The following is a 21414-nucleotide window of genomic DNA, read 5'->3' as shown; positions in this document are numbered from 1 at the left end:
AAAGCCTCTACAATTAGAGGGCCAGAGGTTTAGATGCGCTTATACACTGAGCGGGATGTGGATACTTGGAATGGTATGTTACTATAAATGATAGAGGTTAATACAGTCATGATATTTTCAGACTGCATAAGCCTGAGGGCCATGGTTCGCCATTACATTAGACTATATGGGCCAAATGTGCAGTCAAATTTGTTTCTATATACATATAGGACAAATTATGAATCAGACACAGAACACTCAATACATGTTACAAGATCGTTGTATTCAGGGGCGTATTCATGGGTGTAACTAGACTTGCGCATTCGTCTTCGGGCGAACATGAAAACGAGCACGAAGAGGCCGTTTTTTTGTTCGTTCCGAAGACACGCCGAAGAGAATACAGTGCCGGCAAAACGTAGGAGAAGACGAAGACTCACAACCACGAAGAATCGAAGATTCTTCGTGATCGTCTTAGTTTTTGCCGCGCAGCCGCCAAAATTTCAAACAGGAGTGAGCTGATCTCGTCTGTCCAATCAGCTCACTCTTGTGACGTCACGCTAAGGGTCTCGTCCAATGCCTGTGCTGCTGTTTTTTGAATTCTGAAGGCGCCTTTATAAGACCAGAGCTTGCCTGAGAGATCCATTCATTTTTCGCTGTGACTGCTTTGGCAACACTGCTGTGCTGCATCCGAGCGTTACAGAGAGAGATTGTTCTGTTCTGTGTGAGACTGGTAAGCCTTAGCCTGCCATTTCTCACAGTGTACTTCATCCTCACTTCAGTGCTACTTAATATAATTAATAATAATAATTTGATTAATTTATTTTTTTTTATTTAATTTGTCATCAACTGTAGTGTAAGTGCTGTTGAGTTGACAGTGCACCCAGTGCCTCAGTGGCACTGGGGTGCCCTTGCCCTGGGCTGGCACTAGTGCCTATTGCCTGTCCTGCTTAAATAAATTAAATAGAATTTATAAATAATAATTTAATAGAATCTATAATTTAATAGTTCATTATTATATATATATATATTTGTCAGTCATATATATATATATATATTCTATAGTATACTAGTGTAGAGTGTACTGTAGACATTCATCTACTAGTGTCTAATTTAAAATCAGTAATATTAATTAATATAATTAATAATTGAATTCATTATAAAATTATATATATATTTGTCAGTTATAGTTAGTAATAGTATACTAGTGTAGAGTGTACTGTAGACATTCAAGACATCTACTAGTGTCTAATCTAAAATCAGTAATATCAATAATTCTATAATTCTTTCTTGTCTTAATAGTTAATTAAATTAGCTATAAATAAAAGTAATAATATAAAATAATTACTACTAGCGTGTAGTTCAGCTAATCTTATTAGTACTGGTGCTGCAGCTCTATAGTTTGTGCTTTGTTTTAGCAACAGCAAGAGACCAAGTCAATTTTTCTTAATTAATCTTTCATTTTATTTCATTTGTTTTGCTCACCTCAGTCCATCAGTGAAGTGAACTTGTTGGGCTAGTGAGTGCAGCCGCATAAGTGCTGTGTTTTTTTTTGATCAGCAAGCAGTGACGTTAACTGTTTTGCAAAGATTTTCTCATTTATTTTACATTTTATTTCAATTTTATTAAAAGTACCCTTAGTGTTTTGCTCACCTCAGTCCATCAGTGAAGTGAACTTGTTGGGCTAGTGAGTGCAGCCAGCAGTGAAGCTAACTGTTTTGCTGTGACATTTTATTTTATTTCTAATTCTTTTCAAGAAAAATTGACTGTGACGAGCTGTACTAAGCAAAGCTTCAAGCTACTAGCTGTAGTACTAAAATAATTCTAATCTTCTTTAATCTTAATCTATAATATATTATAAATAATATATAACAATATAAATTCTAATTCATAATCTATAATATAAGTAATTCTAATTCTAAATTCTAATTCATAATCTATATTCTTCTATCTATAATACATAATATATAAGTAAATTATTTCTAATCTATTAATATTATATAATTTAATATTAATTAATAAATCATATACTGAATCTGATTTAACCTCACTTTAGCTTAGTGGGTTTGAGAGCGTCTGCCTAGAGGTAGACTTATAGTAAGGAAATATAGCTTTAGGCAGGGCCGGACTGGGACTGAAAAGCAGCCCTGGAAAAATTTGGAGACCAGCCCCATATAGTTTATCTCACGGTGAAGCTCTTATACCCACACGCACCCCTTATACACACCCGAGTCACACTATGTGCAATTCTTTTTATCTCATTATTTGTATTAAAATGCCAGAAAGCAAAAGTGTTAAAAGGCCCTAATAAATGAAATACATTACACATAATAGGATCAAAACATTTACTACTGCGAACATTGTTAGATGAAAGAGTTCCATTTTATTTAGTGGAACAAAACACTGATCACATTATTCTTCACGATATTCTGGTAAGAAACTTTTATTTCTTTATTAATTCATGTAGACTATTTTTTTCCATATTTAATAAAAGCTATGATTGAGACATATTTGGTTTTTATTTCCTTTCATTTGACAACCTACCCCCGAGTTATGCACCTCTGCCCCCAGGCTTGCCACCCTGATATGCCTTCTAACCCCCTATATGCCACTCTGCCTCCAGAAATGCCTTATACCCCCTATATGCCACTCTGTCCCATGATATGCCTTCTAACCCCCTATATGCCACTCTGCCATATAGGGGGTTAAAAGGCATATCATGGGGCACTCTGCCTCCAGAAAAGCCTTATGCCCCACTATATGCCACTCTGCCTCCCTGATATGCTTTATACCCTCTCTTTATACCCTCACTCTGCATCCAGAAATGCCTTATACCCCTATATGCCACTCTGTCCCATGATATGCCTTCTAACCCCCTATATGCCACTCTGCCATATAGGGGGTTAAAAGGCATATCATGGGACAGAGTGGCATATAGGGGGGTATAAGGCATTTCTGGAGGCAGAGTGGCATAAAGGGGGTTAAAAGGCATATCATGGGGCACTCTGCCTACAGAAAAGCCTTATGCCCCCTATATGCCACTCTGCCTCCCCAATATGCTTTATACCCTCCTATATGCCCCTCTGCCCCATGACATCCCTTTTAACTCCCTTTATGCCACTCTGCCTCCAGATATGCCGTTGACCCCCTATATGTCACTCTGCATCCAAAAATGCCTTATACCCCTATATGCCACTCTGGCATATAGGGAGTTAAAAGGCATATCATGGGACAGAGTGGCATATAGGGGGGTATAAGGCATTTCTGGAGGCAGAGTTGCATAAATGGGGTTAAAAGGCATATCATGGGGCACTCTGCCTCCAGAAAAGCCTTATACCCCCCTATATGCCACTCTGCCTCCCTGATATGCCTCAACCCTCCTATATGCCACTCTGTCCCATGATATGCCTTCTAACCCCCTATATGCCACTCTGCCATATAGGAGGTTAAAAGGCATATCATGGGACATTTTTGTTTACTTTATATGGCAAGCCGATCCAGCTTGCCATATTAAATAAAAAATAATATATGCAAACAGGGAAAAGAAAAAATGTCGGTGCGCTAAGCTAGTCTCAGGCTCAAATAATACAAATATGTAATACGAGGCCTACCAAACAGGTGTAAGCATGCAGCAAGAAACAGTGTATTGGCTGTACAATGTATACAAAAAACAAAAACTGTCTGCGCTTCTTACCCTAATAAAGTTGGCAACAAATATATAAACATAATATAAATGAGAGGTTTTGGTTATATGAATTGGCCAAAGCATAATTAAGCTCACCCGCCACGTCAAGGCACACTCTCAATAGGGTGAGAACCTACTCTCACTTCCTACATAGTGGACACACAAAGCAGTTTATACTGCTACCAAAACCTTATTAATGTGTTGGGGGAGGTGCAATTAAACCTCCTCCCCATTAACCCCTGGACAGCAGGCCTCGTATTACATATTTGTATTATTTGAGCCTGAGACTAGCTTAGCGCACCGACATTTTTTCTTTTCCCTGTTTGCACGTATTTGAGGTTGTTGGCTCCTCATCAGTCTGGTTGCAGCTTGCTGTCCAGGGGTTAATGGGGAGGAGGTTTAATTGCACCTCCCCCAACACATTAATAAGGTTTTGGTAGCAGTATAAACTGCTTTGTGTGTCCACTATGTAGGAAGTGAGAGTAGGTTCTCACCCTATTGAGAGTGTGCCTTGACGTGGCGGGTGAGCTTAATTATGCTTTGGCCAATTCATATAACCAAAACCTCTCATTTATATTATGTTTATATATTTGTTGCCAACTTTATTAGGGTAAGAAGCGCAGACAGTTTTTGTTTTTTGTAAAAAATAATATATGCCACTCTGTCCCATGATATGCCTTCTAACCCCCTATATGCCACTCTGCCATATAGGGGGTTAAAAGGCATATCATGGGACAGAGTGGCATATAGGGGGTATAAGGCATTTCTGGAGGCAGCGTGGCATGAAGGGGGTTAAAAGGCATATCATGGGGCACTCTGCCTCCAGAAAAGCCTTATGCCCCCTATATGCCACTCTGCCTCCCCGATATGCTTTATACCCTCCTATATGCTCCTCTGCCCCATGATATACCTTTTAACCCCCTTTATCCCACTCTGCCTCCAGATATGCCTTTTGACCCCCTATATGTCACTCTGCATCCAGAAATGCCTTATACCCCTATATGCAACTCTGGCATATAGGGGGTTAAAAGGCATATCATGGGACAGAGTGGCATATAGGGGGGTATAAGGCATTTCTGGAGGCAGAGTGGCATATAGGGGGACACACTTACATACACACACATGCCGATTTTTTTTTGTTTTTAACAAATACAAAAAACATTATACAGTACAAAAAATACATTATTTTACTCACCTTCTACTTCTCTTGACTTCCTGGTAGCTGCACACTGTTCTCCTCTATGCTGACAGGATGTCACTGACGTGCGAGGGGGCGGAGCTTCCACCTCACGCTGCTCCCATCACTATGCAGCCATCAGACTGCTGGGAATGTAATCTGAACGGCCGGTGCGTGCTGATGCCGCCGGCCGGAGCTACTTTAACACTTTTTTTTTAATTTATATGGTAAGCTGGATCGGCTTGCCATATAAAGTAAAAAAAAAGTATTAAAGCAGAGCCGGCCGGCGGCATCAGCACGCACCGGCCGTTCAGATTACATTCCCAGCAATCTGATGGCCGCATAGTGATGGGAGCAGCGTGAGGGGTGAAAGGTCAGTGCGAGGGGGCGGAGCTTTCACCCCTCACACTGCTCCCATCACTAGACGGCCATCGCACACGGCTGCTGGGTGCTGATGCCGGCCGGCCGGCCGCATCAGCACCCAGCGGCCGCTTTGATTAGATTTCGGGAAGCCTGGGGGGCAATTGCCCCCCTGCCCAGCCCGCCCCTGGCACCGAGGGAGGCGTTCATTGCCATTTGCAGCCGCTCTGCGGCTGTCTTCATGGTAAGTCTGCCGGCCGCCCAGCCCACGGACCTTCCGGCCCACCGGGAAATTTCCCGGTATCCCGGTGGGCCAGTCCGGCCCTGGCTTTAGGCTAGCATAGTAGTAGGCTAAGCTCTTAGGCCCGTGTAAATTCAAATTAAAGATAAAATACTGCTAGTTATTAAATAGTTAATCTTGAGTTAATAATTTAAATAACTTTAGCACTTTGGCAGATTGCACACAGCACAGTGCAGTAGTGCATAGTTTTACTTTTTAAGCAGTAGCACTGAAGAGAACTTCCTCTAATTTTTTGTCTTTAATTCGTTTTTCCTTTTTTGTTATTTTTATTTTTTTTTATTTTTTTTATAGTTTTTTAAACACTACACTACACTACACACACAACACAAAATTTGAAATGGATCCTCCTTTTGGGACTAAGGAGGGACAAGCTCCATCTACCACCGCCACCACCAGCACCACCACCAGCACCACCACCAGTTCTAAGATGCAGCCTTTGCGTCAGTCTAGTCGGCCAAGTAGGCCAAGCTCTCGCTTATCATTTGGGGAAGCATTGCTTGAAGGATCATCAAGTAAAGGAAAGGCACCAAAAGCAGGCAGTAGTAGTGCGGCTAGGCCCACAAGCTCTATGTTTTTTTACGGAAAGCCTAAAGCACCAGAAGCACGTTCAAAGTTAAAGGGTAGCACAAGTAGTACCAGCCCAGTGACTAAAAAGAAGTGCCTTTTGCCCCAAGCAGCATCTTCCCCATCCACCAGCAGCATGCAAGGTACCAAGCAGAGCCAAATTAGCAGCAAGACTCAGAGGGGTCCCAAACCAAAGTGATCTCATTCCTTTGTAGGGAAAACCACCACCACCACCACCCCCACCTCTACCGCCTCTACCACCACTAGTGCTGCGCCTACTGTTCCCACTGGTACCGCCACGCCATGTCCTCCTAGTACCTCTAGCAAGCCACCAAGTCCAAAATTTTTGTAAAGACAGTTAGAGAGAGGGCTACACATAGTGGAGGACCTAGCGAGGTAGCAGAGGAGCCTGAGACTGAGAGGCCAAGTGCAGAGTCTATTCTTCCTGCTCGCACTACTACTAGTCACGAGTCTCACGACGATATCAGTCTTAGCTCCAGCCTAGCAGGAATTCCATTCGATCTGGCTAATGAAGAGCTAGACTATGAGCCAGAGGAAGTAGAGGAGATGAGTGGTCAGGAATCAGATTCCTCAGGGAGCAGTGTCCAAATGACTAGTGCACAATTTTCCCCTGAGCCTCCACCTTCTCCGCTACGATCATCACCACCACCACCAGCAGCAGCAGCAAAACCTAGCAAATCTTAAGCAATTAGCAGTCCCACTATGGCCAGTACTGTTACCACCAGTCCCACCACCACTAGTTCTGCCTCTGTTCATCCACCCCGAGCAGTAGGAGCAGCACCCAAGGCACACTCCAAGGCTATGCGCGCCCCAATTTGGGAGCACTTTGAAAATGTTGAAGAAGGGCGCTATGGAAAGTGCAAACATTGTGGGAAGCTAATAAGCAGAGGGAAAGTGTCTGGCCATTTTACCAGTGCTAGCATGAAGCATCACCTCAGCACTCAACACAACGCTGTGCTATTGGGGAAAGATGCAGAGGGAAAACTTAGTGCAGGCAGCATAGCTGGTGGCCGTGGAAAAACCCCAACAGCTTCTTCTTCTGAGCCAATAGCAGCAGCAGCAGCAGCAGCAGCAGCAACTAGTGCTGGCAGCCAGAGACCAAGGCAGGTTGGAGCACTGCATGTCCAGCCCACCCTGGAACAATTTGTGGCATTCCAATCCAAAAGGTCAATGCCCAAACAGCAGGCCAATAAAGTAACGCGACTGATTGGTCAGTTCATTGCTGTTGGAGGGGCATCCTTCTCTATGATCGAAGGGGAGCCTTTCAAACAATTGATGGCGGCTGTGGCTCCACAATATACAGTTCCGTCACGTTCCACTTTCAGCAGGAACATTGTCCCCTCATTGTATTGGTCCTGTGTTGCAGCAGTGAAAGAGGAGCTTTCCAAGGCTGCTGGTCAGTCTGTTCATTTCACTACAGATTTGTGGAGTGCACCTAGCGGCCAGCATGCCTTTCTTTCTTTGACAGCACACTGGTGGCAGCCCGGTGTGTCTAAGGAAGCTGCTGCAGCAGGCTACCGATCTTTCCTTCTCCATGCAGAAGTGATGGATGAAAAGCACACTTCCCAAAACATTCTGCATGCGATGAGGAAAATGTTTAGCCTTTGGGTGGGAGCAGAGGCGGGCACCAATGTTGAAGTTGAAGACGGAGGTGCCAATATGGTGAAAGCGCTGCGAGATGGTCATATTGTTGGTGTGCGCTGTGCAGCCCACATCATCCATCTTGTAGTGAAGGCAGCAATGTCAGAAGGAACTAATGTGGCAGCAGTAGTTCTGTCCCGCTGCAGAAAGATCGCTGGGCACTTTCACCATAGTGTTAAGGCTAGCCAACTTTTGAGGGAAGAGCAAGAGAGGTCAGGTCTTCCCGTACACTGCCTACGTCAGGATGTCAGTACACGGTGGAACTCCAAGTTAGACATGCTCGAGAGGATTTTGGAGCAGCAGAGGGCAATCCATAATCTTGCCTCAGAGCACAATATTGGGATTACCTCTCCATTGAATAGGGAGGATTGGACAGTGATCGCCCAGCTAGTGGCAGTCCTTAAACCATTCAGGGATGCCACAGAAAATTTAAGATCAAACACTGCCAGTCTGGCCCAGGTAATCCCAGTGTTCTCCCATCTAGGCAGCAAGATGGATGTGTTCCTTGGAAACCGTGAGGCTGTTCAAGGTGGCACTCTACATCCTGACATAGCAGCCATAGTCAGGAAGCTGAAGGATCTGCTAAAAGTACACCTTCGCAAACGAATGGAAGAGAGTCCCGAAATGATGCTAGCGTGCCTTTGCGATCCAAGAATTAAGGGAAAGCTAGCTTTGAAATTTAATGTTCTCAGTAGCTACCGGGAGCAATTGGTCAACAAGGTGCGTGACTGGCAGCGTAAAATGGGAATGCTGTCCGAGGAGGGAGAGGTGCAGGAGGAGGAAGAGATGATGTGGTCTGCTACTCCTAGCAGCAGCATCAGCAGCAGTGCCACAAGCAGCACAACACAGCTGAGTGGAGCAGCTGCGTTTTGGGAAGAGGCACTTGGGAGTATAGTTGGACCATCTGACAGAGCTAGCAGCAGAAAGGAGAGTAGTGCTGCTGAAATGGTCAAACTTTACCTCTGTGAAGTTCCTTCTGCGCCTAATGTTGATCCTCTTAGCTACTGGGATGAAAAGAAGAGTGTGTGGCCTGCACTCTCATGGGTTGCGCAGCAGCTACTATCATGTCCGCCAACCACTGTTCAAAGTGAGCACGTGTTTTCTATGACTGGAAACATACTGAGTCCACAGCGCTCACGCATGGCACCTCATCTGATGGAGCAGATTGCCTTCCTTAAATTCAATCTGCCCAAGTTGGGTTACCCAGCTCTTAGCTTGGAAAGTTAATTTTTTTTATCTGTAATGTTTAAGGTAGTTTCTCCCCCTGGTTGCACGTGTTTGCGGTGTGGCAACGTCTGCTACCTCCGCCGGTGTAGCCAATTTACGCTAGGGCCTAGTGTCTGAGTTCTGGAAGTCCGCTCCCAAACGCCATGGACTGATTCACCTTTTTCCTTTTCCAACGGTGCTGCTGGTGGTGGTGCCAGCATCTTTTGCCAGTTCGCTTCCTGGCTGAAATCATGCCTCAAATGTCCCTAATGGAGAGGGTAGTTTCTCCCCCTGGTTGCACTTGCTGCGGTGTGGCAATGCCTGCTACCTCCGCCGGTGTAGCCAATTTACGCTAGGGCCTAGTGTCTGAGTTCTGGAAGTCTGCTCCCAAACGCCAAGGACTGACAGTCTTTGGATGCTTTGCCCTGGGGTGAAACAGGTGAGCGGGTCGTCAATTGCCCACTCATTCGCCTTTTCCAATGCTGCTGCTGCTGCTGGTGGTGCCAGCGTCTCTTCTCTGCCAGTTCGCTTTCTGGCTAGTGTCATGCCTTAAATGTCCCTAATGGAAAGGGTAGTTTCTCCCCCCTGGTTGCACTTGCTGCGGTGTGGCAACGCCTGCTACCTCCGCCAATGTAGCCAGCTTACGCTAGGGCGTTGTGTCTGAGTTCTGGAAGTCCGCTCCCAAACGCCAAGGACTGACAGTTTTTGGATGCTTTGCCCTGGGGTGAAACAGGTGAGCGGGTCGTCAATTGCCCACTCATTCGCCTTTTCCAATGCTGCTGCTGCTGCTGCTGCTGCTGCTGCTGCTGGTGGTGGTGCCAGCGTCTCTTCTCTGCCAGTTCGCTTCCTGGCTAGTGTCATGCCTTAAATGTCCCTAATGGAGAGGGTAGTTTCTCCCCCCCTGGTTGCACTTGCTGCGGTGTGGCAACGCCTGCTACCTCCGCCAATGTAGCCAGCTTACGCTAGGGCCTAGTGTCTGAGCTCTGGAAGTCTGCTGCCAAACGTCTAGGACTGACAGTGTTTGGATGCTTTGCTCTGGGGTGGAACAGGTGAGCGGGTCGCCAATTGCCCACTCATTCGCCTTACCCAATTCTGCTGCTGCTGCTGGTGGTGGTGCCAGCGTCTCTTCTCTGCCAGTTCGCTTCCTGGCTAGTGTCATGCCTTAAATGTCCCTAATGGTAAGGGCAGTTTCTCCCCCCTGGCTGCGTCTGTTTGCGGTGTGGCAACGCCTGCTACCTCCGCCGGAGTGGCCAGCTTACGCTAGGGCCTAGTGTCTGAGCTCTGGAAGTCTGCTGCCAAACGTCTAGGACTGACAGTGTTTGGGTGCTTTGCCCTGGGGTGAAACAGGTGAATGGGTCGCCAATTGCCCACTCATTCGCCTTTCCCAATTCTGCTGCTGCTGCTGCTGGTGGTGGTGCCAGCGTCTCTTCGATGCCAGTTCGCTTCCTGGCTAGTGTCATGCCTCAAATGTCCCTAATGGTAAGGGCAGTTTCTCCCCCCTGGCTGCCTCTGTCTGCGGTGTGGCAACGCCTGCTACCTCCGCCGGAGTGGCCAGCTTACGCTAGGGCCTTGTGTCTGAGCTCTGGAAGTCCGCTGCCAAACGTCTAGGACTGACAGTGTTTGGGTGCTTTGCCCTGGGGTGAAACAGGTGAGTGGGTCGCCAATTGCCCACTCATTCGCCTTTCCCATTTTTCAATGCTGCTGCTGGTGGTGGTGGTGCCAGCATCTCTTCTCTGCCAGTTCGCTTCCTGGCTAGTGTCATGCCTCAAATGTCCCTAATGGTAAGGGCAGTTTCTCCCCCCTGGCTGCGTCTGTTTGCGGTGTGGCAACGCCTGCTACCTCCGCCGGAGTGGCCAGCTTACGCTAGGGCCTTGTGTCTGAGCTCTGGAAGTCCGCTGCCAAACGTCTAGGACTGACAGTGTTTGGATGCTTTGCTCTGGGGTGAAACAGGTGAGTGGGTCGCCAATTGCCCACTCATTCGCCTTTCCCATTTCCTTTTCCATTTCCATTTCATTATTTTCCTTCTGATACACAACCAACCAAACATAACACACACAATAACACAAATAACACAGTGACATAACACATAACACACATAACACATATAACACAGTGACAAGTGACAACACACATAACACACATAACACATATACAATGCAAAAATCACAAGGACCTTTCCTCTTGTTATTTGTCCTGGCCTTCATTTCTACACTCACTAGCATTAACGCTATAACTCACACTTCATACTATAACATTTTTCCATCCACATACCTGCCAACAGACCCAACTTTTTCAGGGACAGTCCTGCTTTTTTCCAGTCCTGTCCCATCTAATTTAGCTAAACTAGGTATGCAAATACACGTTGGTAGTTATAGCTCGGTAGGTAGCACTAGTATAAACATTAAATAAATATAATAAAGTACTAAATAATAAATCTAACTTTAAAATACATTTAAATAAACCCCTAATTTTTTTTTAAAACCCATTAAAATTAAATTATTATTTAGACATAATACATCTTTAACCAAAGCAGTGCACTGCTACTAATCTTAAACATAACCGTACATTAACTCTAAGCTATTTTTTAGTTCTTGTCCAACATTTTTCCATCCGCATACCTGCCAACACACCCAAGATTTTGGTGGACAGTCCTGCTTTTTTCCAGTCCTGTCCAGTAAAAGTTGGGTTGTTGCAAAGTATGCCATTGTAAATAGGTAGCAAATGTTAGGCATGTATTACAAGTGGTCCAAAATCAATTTAAAAATGTAAAATAATCCCTATTCTTTTATTAAACATCTATGGATGTGTGATTGTGTATGATAAACGGAGGCCAAGTTCCTTGGAGCATTTGTCTCTAGGTCATTTTGTGTACAGTACACCTCAGTACGTGTGTGCAACTCTATTGGTCGTTTCGGCAGGGGGCTGGCCTGCCATCAACGAATGAAGTGCGTTCTGCAATTCACTAGTTGATGCCAGACCAGCCCCCTGCCGAAACGACCAATAGAGTTGCACACACGTTCCTTCACGGCAGCTGCTGCTGCTCCGATGTGTTGTTAACCCCGTATTAACCCCTGCAAGGCAACCGGGAAGGAAACGAAGATTAAACGAGCACGAAGAATGTCCGCGAATATTCGCCCGAAGAGAAGACAGGAACGGGCGAATATTCGCGGAATACGAAGGTTTTTTCCCCCCCGAAGACGAGCACGAAGACGAACACGAAAAGCCCCCTGGTGCCCAAGTCTAGGTGTAACTAGAAACCTTTGCCGCCAACCTGCTTATCAGTCCCATCCTAACCCCCAAACAGCAAGCCTGTGCAATTTTGCTCAAGGTTGTCAGTGCCCCCCAAAAACGTATCAATGCCATCTTTGCTCCCAGACAGCTTGTCCGTGCCATCATTGCCGCCCTCCAACATACACTCTGGCATATGTAAACACACAAATTTACGCATACTCTACACATGCTGATACATTCTTACACATTCATGCTCACACACACTTATACATACACATCCATGCTCACACTTACTTATACATAGACATCCATGCTCACATGCACTTAGACATGGACATCCATGCTCACATACACTTATAAGGACATTCATGCCTAGGTAAAGTCCAACAAATAGGGGGGCAAGCAGCAATGATGGCACACACAAGCTGTTTGGAGGCAAAGATGGCACAGATAAGCTGTTTTGGGGCAAAACGTGGCACTGACAAGCTGTATGGGGCAAATGTGGCACTGACAAACTGTTTGGGGTTAAAGATGGCACCATGGGAAGTGAGTAATATGTCACATGGTGAAGTCGAGGGACCAAAGAGGTGGAGTGGAAAATGCGTGAGGTTAGAGGGTTTATGTTTGTTAAAGGGAGGAGTTAGCAATATTGCCACACCCACCTGGGGGCACCAAAAAAAATTGTACAAGAGCATCAGTGACCCTAGACTCTGCCCTGTTGGATCCCTGGGATGTTAAAGAAAACACAATACAATAATCCCCTGTTTATTCCTGAGAATGTAGAGACCACGTATTGATATATGCATAAACAAATGCCCGCAAAACTCAATGAACTGAAGAAATGTTGTAAAGAAGAGTGGGCCAAAATTCCTCCACAACGATGTGAGAGACTAATAAAGTCATACAGAAAAGGATTACTTCAAGTTATTGCTGCTAAAGGTAGTTCTACAAGCTATTGAACCATAAGGTGTACTTTTTTCGCACATAGCTTCTCCATTTTGGCTTTAATTTTGTTGAATAAATCTTGACATGTTGTTATATGTCATGTGTTTTGACGCGGTGCGCAGCTGTGCATGTTACAAGTTCATCTGCAGTTGTATTTACCAAATTTTAGACAGGCTAAGGAAGAGATGAGAAGTAGATAGAGAAAAAGATAGATTAGATGGATAGGCAGATTGATGATATAGATTGATGGTGGGACAGATACAGAGATGATGATATAGATGGATATATAGATAAATATTGATGATGTAGATGGATAGAGAGATAGGTGTTAACAGAAAGAAAGAAAGAAAGAATGAGCAAAGGATATACCAAAGTTTGGATCTGTCATACATAAATGCATGGCTGACAGAGTGTCAGCTGTATTTCCTTTTGCATTATGATGTCCTACGGGAGGAGGGAGAGACAGGCAGAGAGAAAGACAGGGAGGGAGAGAGAACACAACTGAGAGAAGCAAGCCAGTAAACGGGTACCCTGTCATTGATGGAGAAACAGAGAGAGATGGAGAGATGACGACATAGCTAGATAGATAGATAGAATCTAGAAGATATAGATAGTTCGAGATAGATTATACAAATGTATACATAAATAATTAGATATATATATGAAGATAATGATACAGAAGGATACATAGATAGATGATATAGATAGATCCATAAATAGACCGATAATATAGATAGATCCATAAATAGATATATGGTATAGATAGATCCATAGAGACATCATGATATAGATAGATCCATAAATAGACCGATAATATAGATAGATCCATAAATAGACCGATGATATTGATAGTATCCATAGAGAGATGATATGGATAGGCATCCTTGAAAATAAAAACTATACGCGCAAAGCCCGTTTCCATGTTGTGTCTTTAGTATGCGCTGATCGGTGCTGTCGTTCCTCTGCTGATCACGGCATTACATGTTACCGGCAGCTGTCTGCGGCGCACACAGGCTCGCTGTATGAGAATGTGCGGCTGAGTGGGTAATAAGTGTGCGGGGAGGCAGACGGGGTATCAGGAAACAAGCAGACCGAGGGAGGGAATCTCCGGCCCAGTCAGGCGGGGCCAGCCGCGTTCTCTGTGTGTTAGACTCGTACACTTTAGCATTGAGTGTAAGGCGGCAGACAGGCGGGGGCGGCCAGGGCTGCAGTGTGTGCGCGCGGCCGGTCTCACGGATCTGTACCGACACCCAGAGAAGAACATCCTGCCGCATTATCTCACTTGTCTCACGGGAGAAGAAGCATGCGGGGACTGTGCGCCTAGAGAGCCAAACATCCCGGAGGTGAGTGCCAAGTTCTTGCGGGAGCAGGTGCCTATGCCAGGCGGAGGACGTCAGCTCATCATTGCCCCATCCATCTGAGCTTAACGTTTACCCTTCTATGGCGGTTTCGCGGAGTAGCCCACTACCCCATCTGTACGTTTCCTCTGCAACCCCTATGTCTATATATTTCTCTGCTGCGTTACAGATTACAAAGGGTTAAAGTATACCCTGCTATGCTATGGATACCAGCTTTCTCACTGACAGCTGTCATTTGGTCTTTTTTTTTGTATCATCTTCTGTAAGGCTATGTAAGGGTTAATCGGGGATATTATACGTGGAATGATAAAGTTTACATACATTCTGCATTGACTCAGTCTGCCTTACAGGGACTGGTAAATAAATAAAAAAATACACACATACACACACACCACACACACAGACAAGGCACACATACACACCAAATGCTCGCACACAAGCACACACATACACCACACATACATACCACACACACGCACACACACACACATACACCACACATGTACACACACTACACATACACACCACACACATGCACACACACACACCGCACATACACCACACACGCGCACACACAGGCTAGATGTTAATTTTTCATATTCATTTTTTACTTCCCCTTCCTGTTTACCAGCTTACCTCTTATTACCCTGAAAAAAAGACAGATCTTAGCAGTATATGTGCTGCCGTACATTCGTCAGCCAATCTTACCCCCTCCTTGTTCACTGATCACAAGATGTTCCTGTACTTAATGCCTGGATTTGCCTACTTGGACTTTGATATTATCTCAGATGCTGATATATGTCATTAAGGAAGCAGTGTAGATTATATGCGTTGTTATTGTATGGGCGTGGGAATTGATAGCAAGCTGGTGATTTTCCATTTATTAGACCGGCAGGTCCCCGAAATTCACATTTTCAAATATTTGGTTGCTTAATCATCTATATTTTTTAAATAAAGAATGCGAGAGACATTGAATGATTACTTGGAAAGTTTTTTTATATACCGGTATATATTCGAAATATGTATAATATTATGAATAGGAATTTCCAGTGGTAAGATGGATGGGTGTTTGTGTTGTAGATATTACATTGTTATTTACTTACTGAATGGGGTATTTCCCCAGAAAAGGGTAATAATAGTCTGTGGTGTTGGTTGACTAAGAGGGGTGAATAATTTTTAATTACTATGATGGTTGTACTGTTTCAATTCTTATAATTGCATTTCTTTATACGAAAACAATACATGGTTTCTATGCTCTTGTTTACAAATGAAATGTCGCATTTTGAATATTGTATCGCTCTACAGAATCTTTTTATGCTTTGTAAGTAAAGGGAAATGATTGTGAGAAGTGCCTTGGTACTGAGTGAAACGGGAGCAAAAATTGTTGTTTTTTTCATGCAGATGGTTGCAGTTCATGGGAAGAAGAAGCTATTCCAAAAATAGCTAAACAAAATACTCAAGGCCAAATTTTGTCATGATTTTCAGTAGGCACATCTTCTAGAGTGATGTTTATGTTCTTTTCTATTGAACACCAAATATTCATGTCAAACCCAAAATATACAAGCGTTAAACATATGACATGTAAGGTACTTGTCATATAAATGATTCATCTCTTTTGCAACAGATGTTAGCAAAATGAGCAGTAGGTAGAAGAGTACAATACAAATGGATTCTTTCTGAATGTAAATGTGTGGTTAGTGAACCATTAGGATAGTATCCATACAATAAGTCTATCTATCTATCTATCCATCTATCTATCTATCTATCTATCATCTATCTACAGTAACAAGAAACACTTAGCGAGCCCTTTGGAAATACCTGGTTTTCTGCCTTAATTGTTCATAAAATGTTATCTGATCTACATCCAAGTCACAAGTATAGACACAATATGCTTCAAGTAATAAAGACAAACAATATTTAATGTCTTTCTTGAGCACACCCATTAAACATTCAGAGAGCTGGTGAACCCAAAGTAAGTGAGCCCTTGTATTTAATACCTTATCAAACTTCCTTTGGCTGCCATTACCAAAAACACAGTTGAGAAGGAATTTTTGACCATTCTTCCGTAAAAAATACTTAAGCTCAGCCATATTCTTAGGATGTCTGGTGTGAACGGCTCTCATGAGGTCATTCCATAGCATCTCTAATGGGTTAAGGTCTGGGCTCTGGCTGGGCAGCTCCAAAAGGAGGATTTTCTTTTTTTGTAGTAGATTTACTTTGATGTTTAGGGTCATTGTCCTTGCTAACTCCTGACTCCAATTAGCTTTTGTTGACATGGTTAGCCTAGGGGTTCACATACTGTTATATATGATGGTCAAATCCCTGCTATGGAAGATACTGCGGGTATGACAGGTAAAATTCCTGCTTGAGTGATTCCGTTTGTAATACTGTTAAGTCCTTAAATAGCCTAACATGCTATGTTGGTACAATAAAAGATATCAACTTTGATTCCATCTTTGTTTGGACCATTACAGATATATTGAATTTCCTTATTAAAATAGTGATACAATCTAAAGCTGGTAATTAGTTTAAGATTAGAATAGGGCTGCAACTAACGATTATTTTCATAATCGATTAGTTGGCCGATTATTTTTTCGATTAATCGATTAATCGGATAAAAAAATGAATGTAAATTTTTCATTTATTTAAAATAATTTAATAAACAAATTGTTAAATACAAACATCAGAATAAAAAAAAACTTTGATAAAATACATTTCTTGTCTTTATTTCCCAACCAGCCCCCCCCAATTTATGCACGTTTGAGCCCAGGCTTGCCACGCTGCCTCCCACATATGCCACGCCACACTGCCTCCCACATATGCCACTCCACGCTGCCTCCCACATATTCCACTCCACGCTGCCCCCCACATATACCACTCCACGCTGCCTCCCACATATACCACTCCACGCTGCCTCCCACATATGCCACGCCACGCTGCCTCCCACATATGCCACTCCACGCTGCCTCCCACATATGCCACTCCACGCTGCCTCCCACATATGCCATGCTGCCTCCCACATATGCCACGCTGCCTCCCACATGTGCCACTCCACGCTGCCTCCCACATATACCACTCCACTCTGCCTCCCACATATGCCACGCTGCCTCCCACATGTGCCACTCCACTCTGCCTCCCACATATGCTACGCTGCCTCCCACATATACCATTCCACGCTGCCTCCCACATATACCATTCCACGCTGCCTCCCACATATGCCACTCCACACTGCCTCCCACATATGCCATTCCACGCTGCATCCCACATATGCCACTGCACGCTGCCTCCCACATATGCCACTCCACCCCCACATATGCCACTGTGCCGGATACGCCTTATACCCCCTGATACACCACTCCATCCTCCCCAGACATGCCACACTACCTCCCAGACATGCCACGCTGCCCTCCCCACATAAGCCACTCCAGTCTACCCCCAGATATGCCACTGTGGCCCCAGATATGCCTTATACACCCTGATACACCACTCCGTCCTCCCCAGACATGCCACACTGCCCTCCCCACATATGCCTTATATACCGTATATGCCTTATACCCCCGGATATGTCTTTCCGTCCTCCCCTGATATGCCTTATACCCCCCAGATATCTCATGGTGCCCTCATAGAGTCACAGACCCGTTCACATCACACTGACATCATACTTTTTTAAATAAGTACTGGGTTAATCTTCACTGCCCCAGGATTTAGATTCCCCTTAGTTTGGCCCCCCTTTATCTCTAACTGCACCTTAAGTTAACTTTATTAAATTAATCAAATTAACCCTCAGTCCTCATCATTAAATTAACCCTAAACACCCCATTAACCATAACTACCCCTAAATTAACTCTAAATACCCCATCAAAACAACTACCCTAAATTAACCCTAAACACCCCATTAACCATAACTGCCCCTAAATTAACCCTAAACACCCCATTAACCATAACTGCCCCTAAATTAACCCTAAACACCCCATTAACCACAGCATCCCCTAAATTAACCCTAAAGACCCTGTCAACCACAACAGCCCCTAAATTAACCTTAAACATACCATTAACCACAACTGCCTCAAATTAACCCCAAACACCCCATTAACCACAGCTGCTCCTAAATTAACCCTAAACACCCCATTAACCATAGCTGCCCCTAAACACCCCATTAACCATAACTTCCCCTAAATTAACCCTAAACACCCCATTAACCATAACTGCCCCTAAATTAACTCCCACTTACCCTAACTTTCAGCAGCCCAAATATTAATTTTATACTTACAGTTAGATGAGTGTCACAGCCATGTGGTTCTGGCCTTCTGGGAGAAGGAAGGGGGCGGGGCAAGTTGTCACAGTGATTACAGGGAGGGGCTGGTAAGTAGGAGCTGCTGCTGTGAGTCAGACTAAACGGATTATATAATGAGGGGTATTTTTCAGAGCGTTTGCTCTGAAAAAACCCTCATTTTATAATCGATAATAATCGATTCAACTAATCGATAATGAAATTCGTCGGCAACGAATTTCATTATCGATTATTATCGATTTTATCGATTAGTTGTTGCAGCCCTAGATTAGAACCTCCCATTTAATTTTACCTTAAGACCCATCAATTCAAGATACGTCAAGAGAGATCTCATTGAATTATCTTAAACCATTATGCTAAAGGGGTTCCAGGTTCTAGTAAAACATGTCTATCTACCCCCAAGCATTACTGTAAAGATTTGTTGTTCCTCTCCTGAGAGCGTCCTGTAAATATCTACTGGCTCAAGCTGCTGTGATGTCACCTTAACCAATATAATTCTGGAATAATGTTTTCTCCAAAGGAGACCCAGTAGGATCCCTTTAACGTTTTAAGACCCCCAGTCTGCTAAAACCCATGTTAGATCAGTGGTACTGTGTAAAATCTCATGAAATGTGCAGAACGGTATCTAGCCCTTGATATAAAAAATTTGGACAACACTGGTCCAGAGGAAGCAATTAGGAAGGAGTCAAATAATGTTACTCAGTAAAATGTATAATATGTGTATTTTAAGAGTAATTAGCAGTAATGGTTCTATGTAATAACTCCAAACATTAACATACATAAACACATAAGTTCCGTTGCTGTTCGTTTTGGACTTTGTTCCCACAATATCTGAATAAGGTTGTAAAAAGGAGTTTCACCCATTAAGTACACTTAAACCAACACTCACACCGTGTACACGACATGCACTTATGATTGCACATACTGTGTGGAGACAGCAGAGTGCTACAGTATTTTGAAACAGATTTAAAATGCATTGACTGCACACTATATTTAACTACCATCATAAATGTTTAAAAATCCATAGACAATGAGTGTGCTGCTCTCAGGATTGGTTAGAAATCAGGCCCTTGCCCCCTCTCTGGTAACTCACATATACCCTGGCACCCATTTTTAAACACATTTCCACAAACATACATGTTCACGCTAACACACACATACCCTCAAGCTAAAACACACACTAACACACTCATGCTAATACATACCCCCTCTAACACATATACAAACACATTCATGCTTGCGCACATTTACACATGCACATTCATGCCCACACACTTACACAGGGCCGGCCCGACAATGGAGCCAAGTGGGGCAACCGCTCCAGGCGGCACTTTGCCGCCCCAAGCCCTTTTTTTTTTTTAAAAGCGAAAGAGAGAAAGGGGCGCCGAGTGGTTTTCGCTTACCACGCTGTCAGTACCCGCTCGGCGCCCCTCTCTCCTCTGCGGCGAGTCTCCCTGTTCGGTCTCGGTGCCGGCTTGTAATGCTGAGTGCGGGAAGATTTCCGGCGCTCAGCATTACAAGCCGGCACCGAGACCGAACAGGGAGACTCGCCGCAGGACTGCTGAAAGGTAAGTACAAGGGGGGGGGGGACGGAGGGAGAGGAAGGGTAGATAATGGGGGGGGGCGGCAGGGACGGAGGGAGAGGAAGGGTAGATAAGGGGGGGGGCGGCATTTTAAAATTCGTCCCAGGCGGCATTTTGCCTTGGGCCGGCCCTGCACTTACACATACACATCCATGCTGACACATATACATGCTCACTTAATCTCACTCTATAATAATAATACATACGCACATACCACCTCTCTTACCCTCACTCTCTTACTCACTTAGTCTGACACCCTTACCTCACCTGCAGCTTTCTCTCTCATGCGTTCAACCTCATTTACAGTGGGGCCGCTTAACATTGTGGTTGGACTGGCCCTTTGTGAACAAATTTGGACTGGCCCGTGGGGCATTTGACCTCCTGCTCCCTAGGACAGCCACTTTGTGGAAAGCAAAAATACATATCTACTTCACAACTGGCATCTGCTTCTACACAGAGTGCTTTCATCTCAACACATATTACTGTATGTAGGAGGCATGAAGGCCAAAGAGGTGCTTCATTGTAGCCTCCACGTCCTACTGGAAATTGTGTATGCTATGAAACAAGTGCGGCTGATATTTTCATGGAATGCTTTTTGCCGTTTTTGCCGTTTATTCTAGTACTTAATATGGTCTCATAAAGTGCCAATAAACTACAAAGGGAGTCAAATTTATTTTTGTCCTCAAACGTTTGAGAAGGCAACTTGTACTTTAGAAGTTAATACACGCCCAGCCTGCTTGGGGATATCAATCCAGTCACTGACAGTAGCAGTGACTGGAGACATTTTTGCCACTTTTCGTAAAAGTGATCTTAACTAGATTCCTTTTACCCCAATCAAAACAAGTGTTTCTCTCAGGATCCGGCCTCTTAAAATCACACCAGGAGATAATAAGTCATTTTGGCTTCTGTCAGAGAAGCCAAGAATAATTTCAGAGTTTTCTGGATGTTTCTCTCGGTTGCTTTTCTCACCAGATGCCACAATGTGACAATGTTTCACATGGGTGTGCATAACACACCTACTAAATCTATGGTCTCAGATGTCTGAGTTTCCAGGCAGTGCCATGCATCCTAATTG

Source organism: Sceloporus occidentalis, unplaced genomic scaffold (genome assembly GCF_023333645.1).
Source record: "Sceloporus occidentalis isolate IW3139 unplaced genomic scaffold, rSceOcc1.0.p SCAF_24, whole genome shotgun sequence".
In the NCBI taxonomy this organism is placed as follows: Eukaryota; Metazoa; Chordata; class Lepidosauria; order Squamata; family Phrynosomatidae; genus Sceloporus; species Sceloporus occidentalis.
This window is presented reverse-complemented; position numbering follows the sequence as displayed.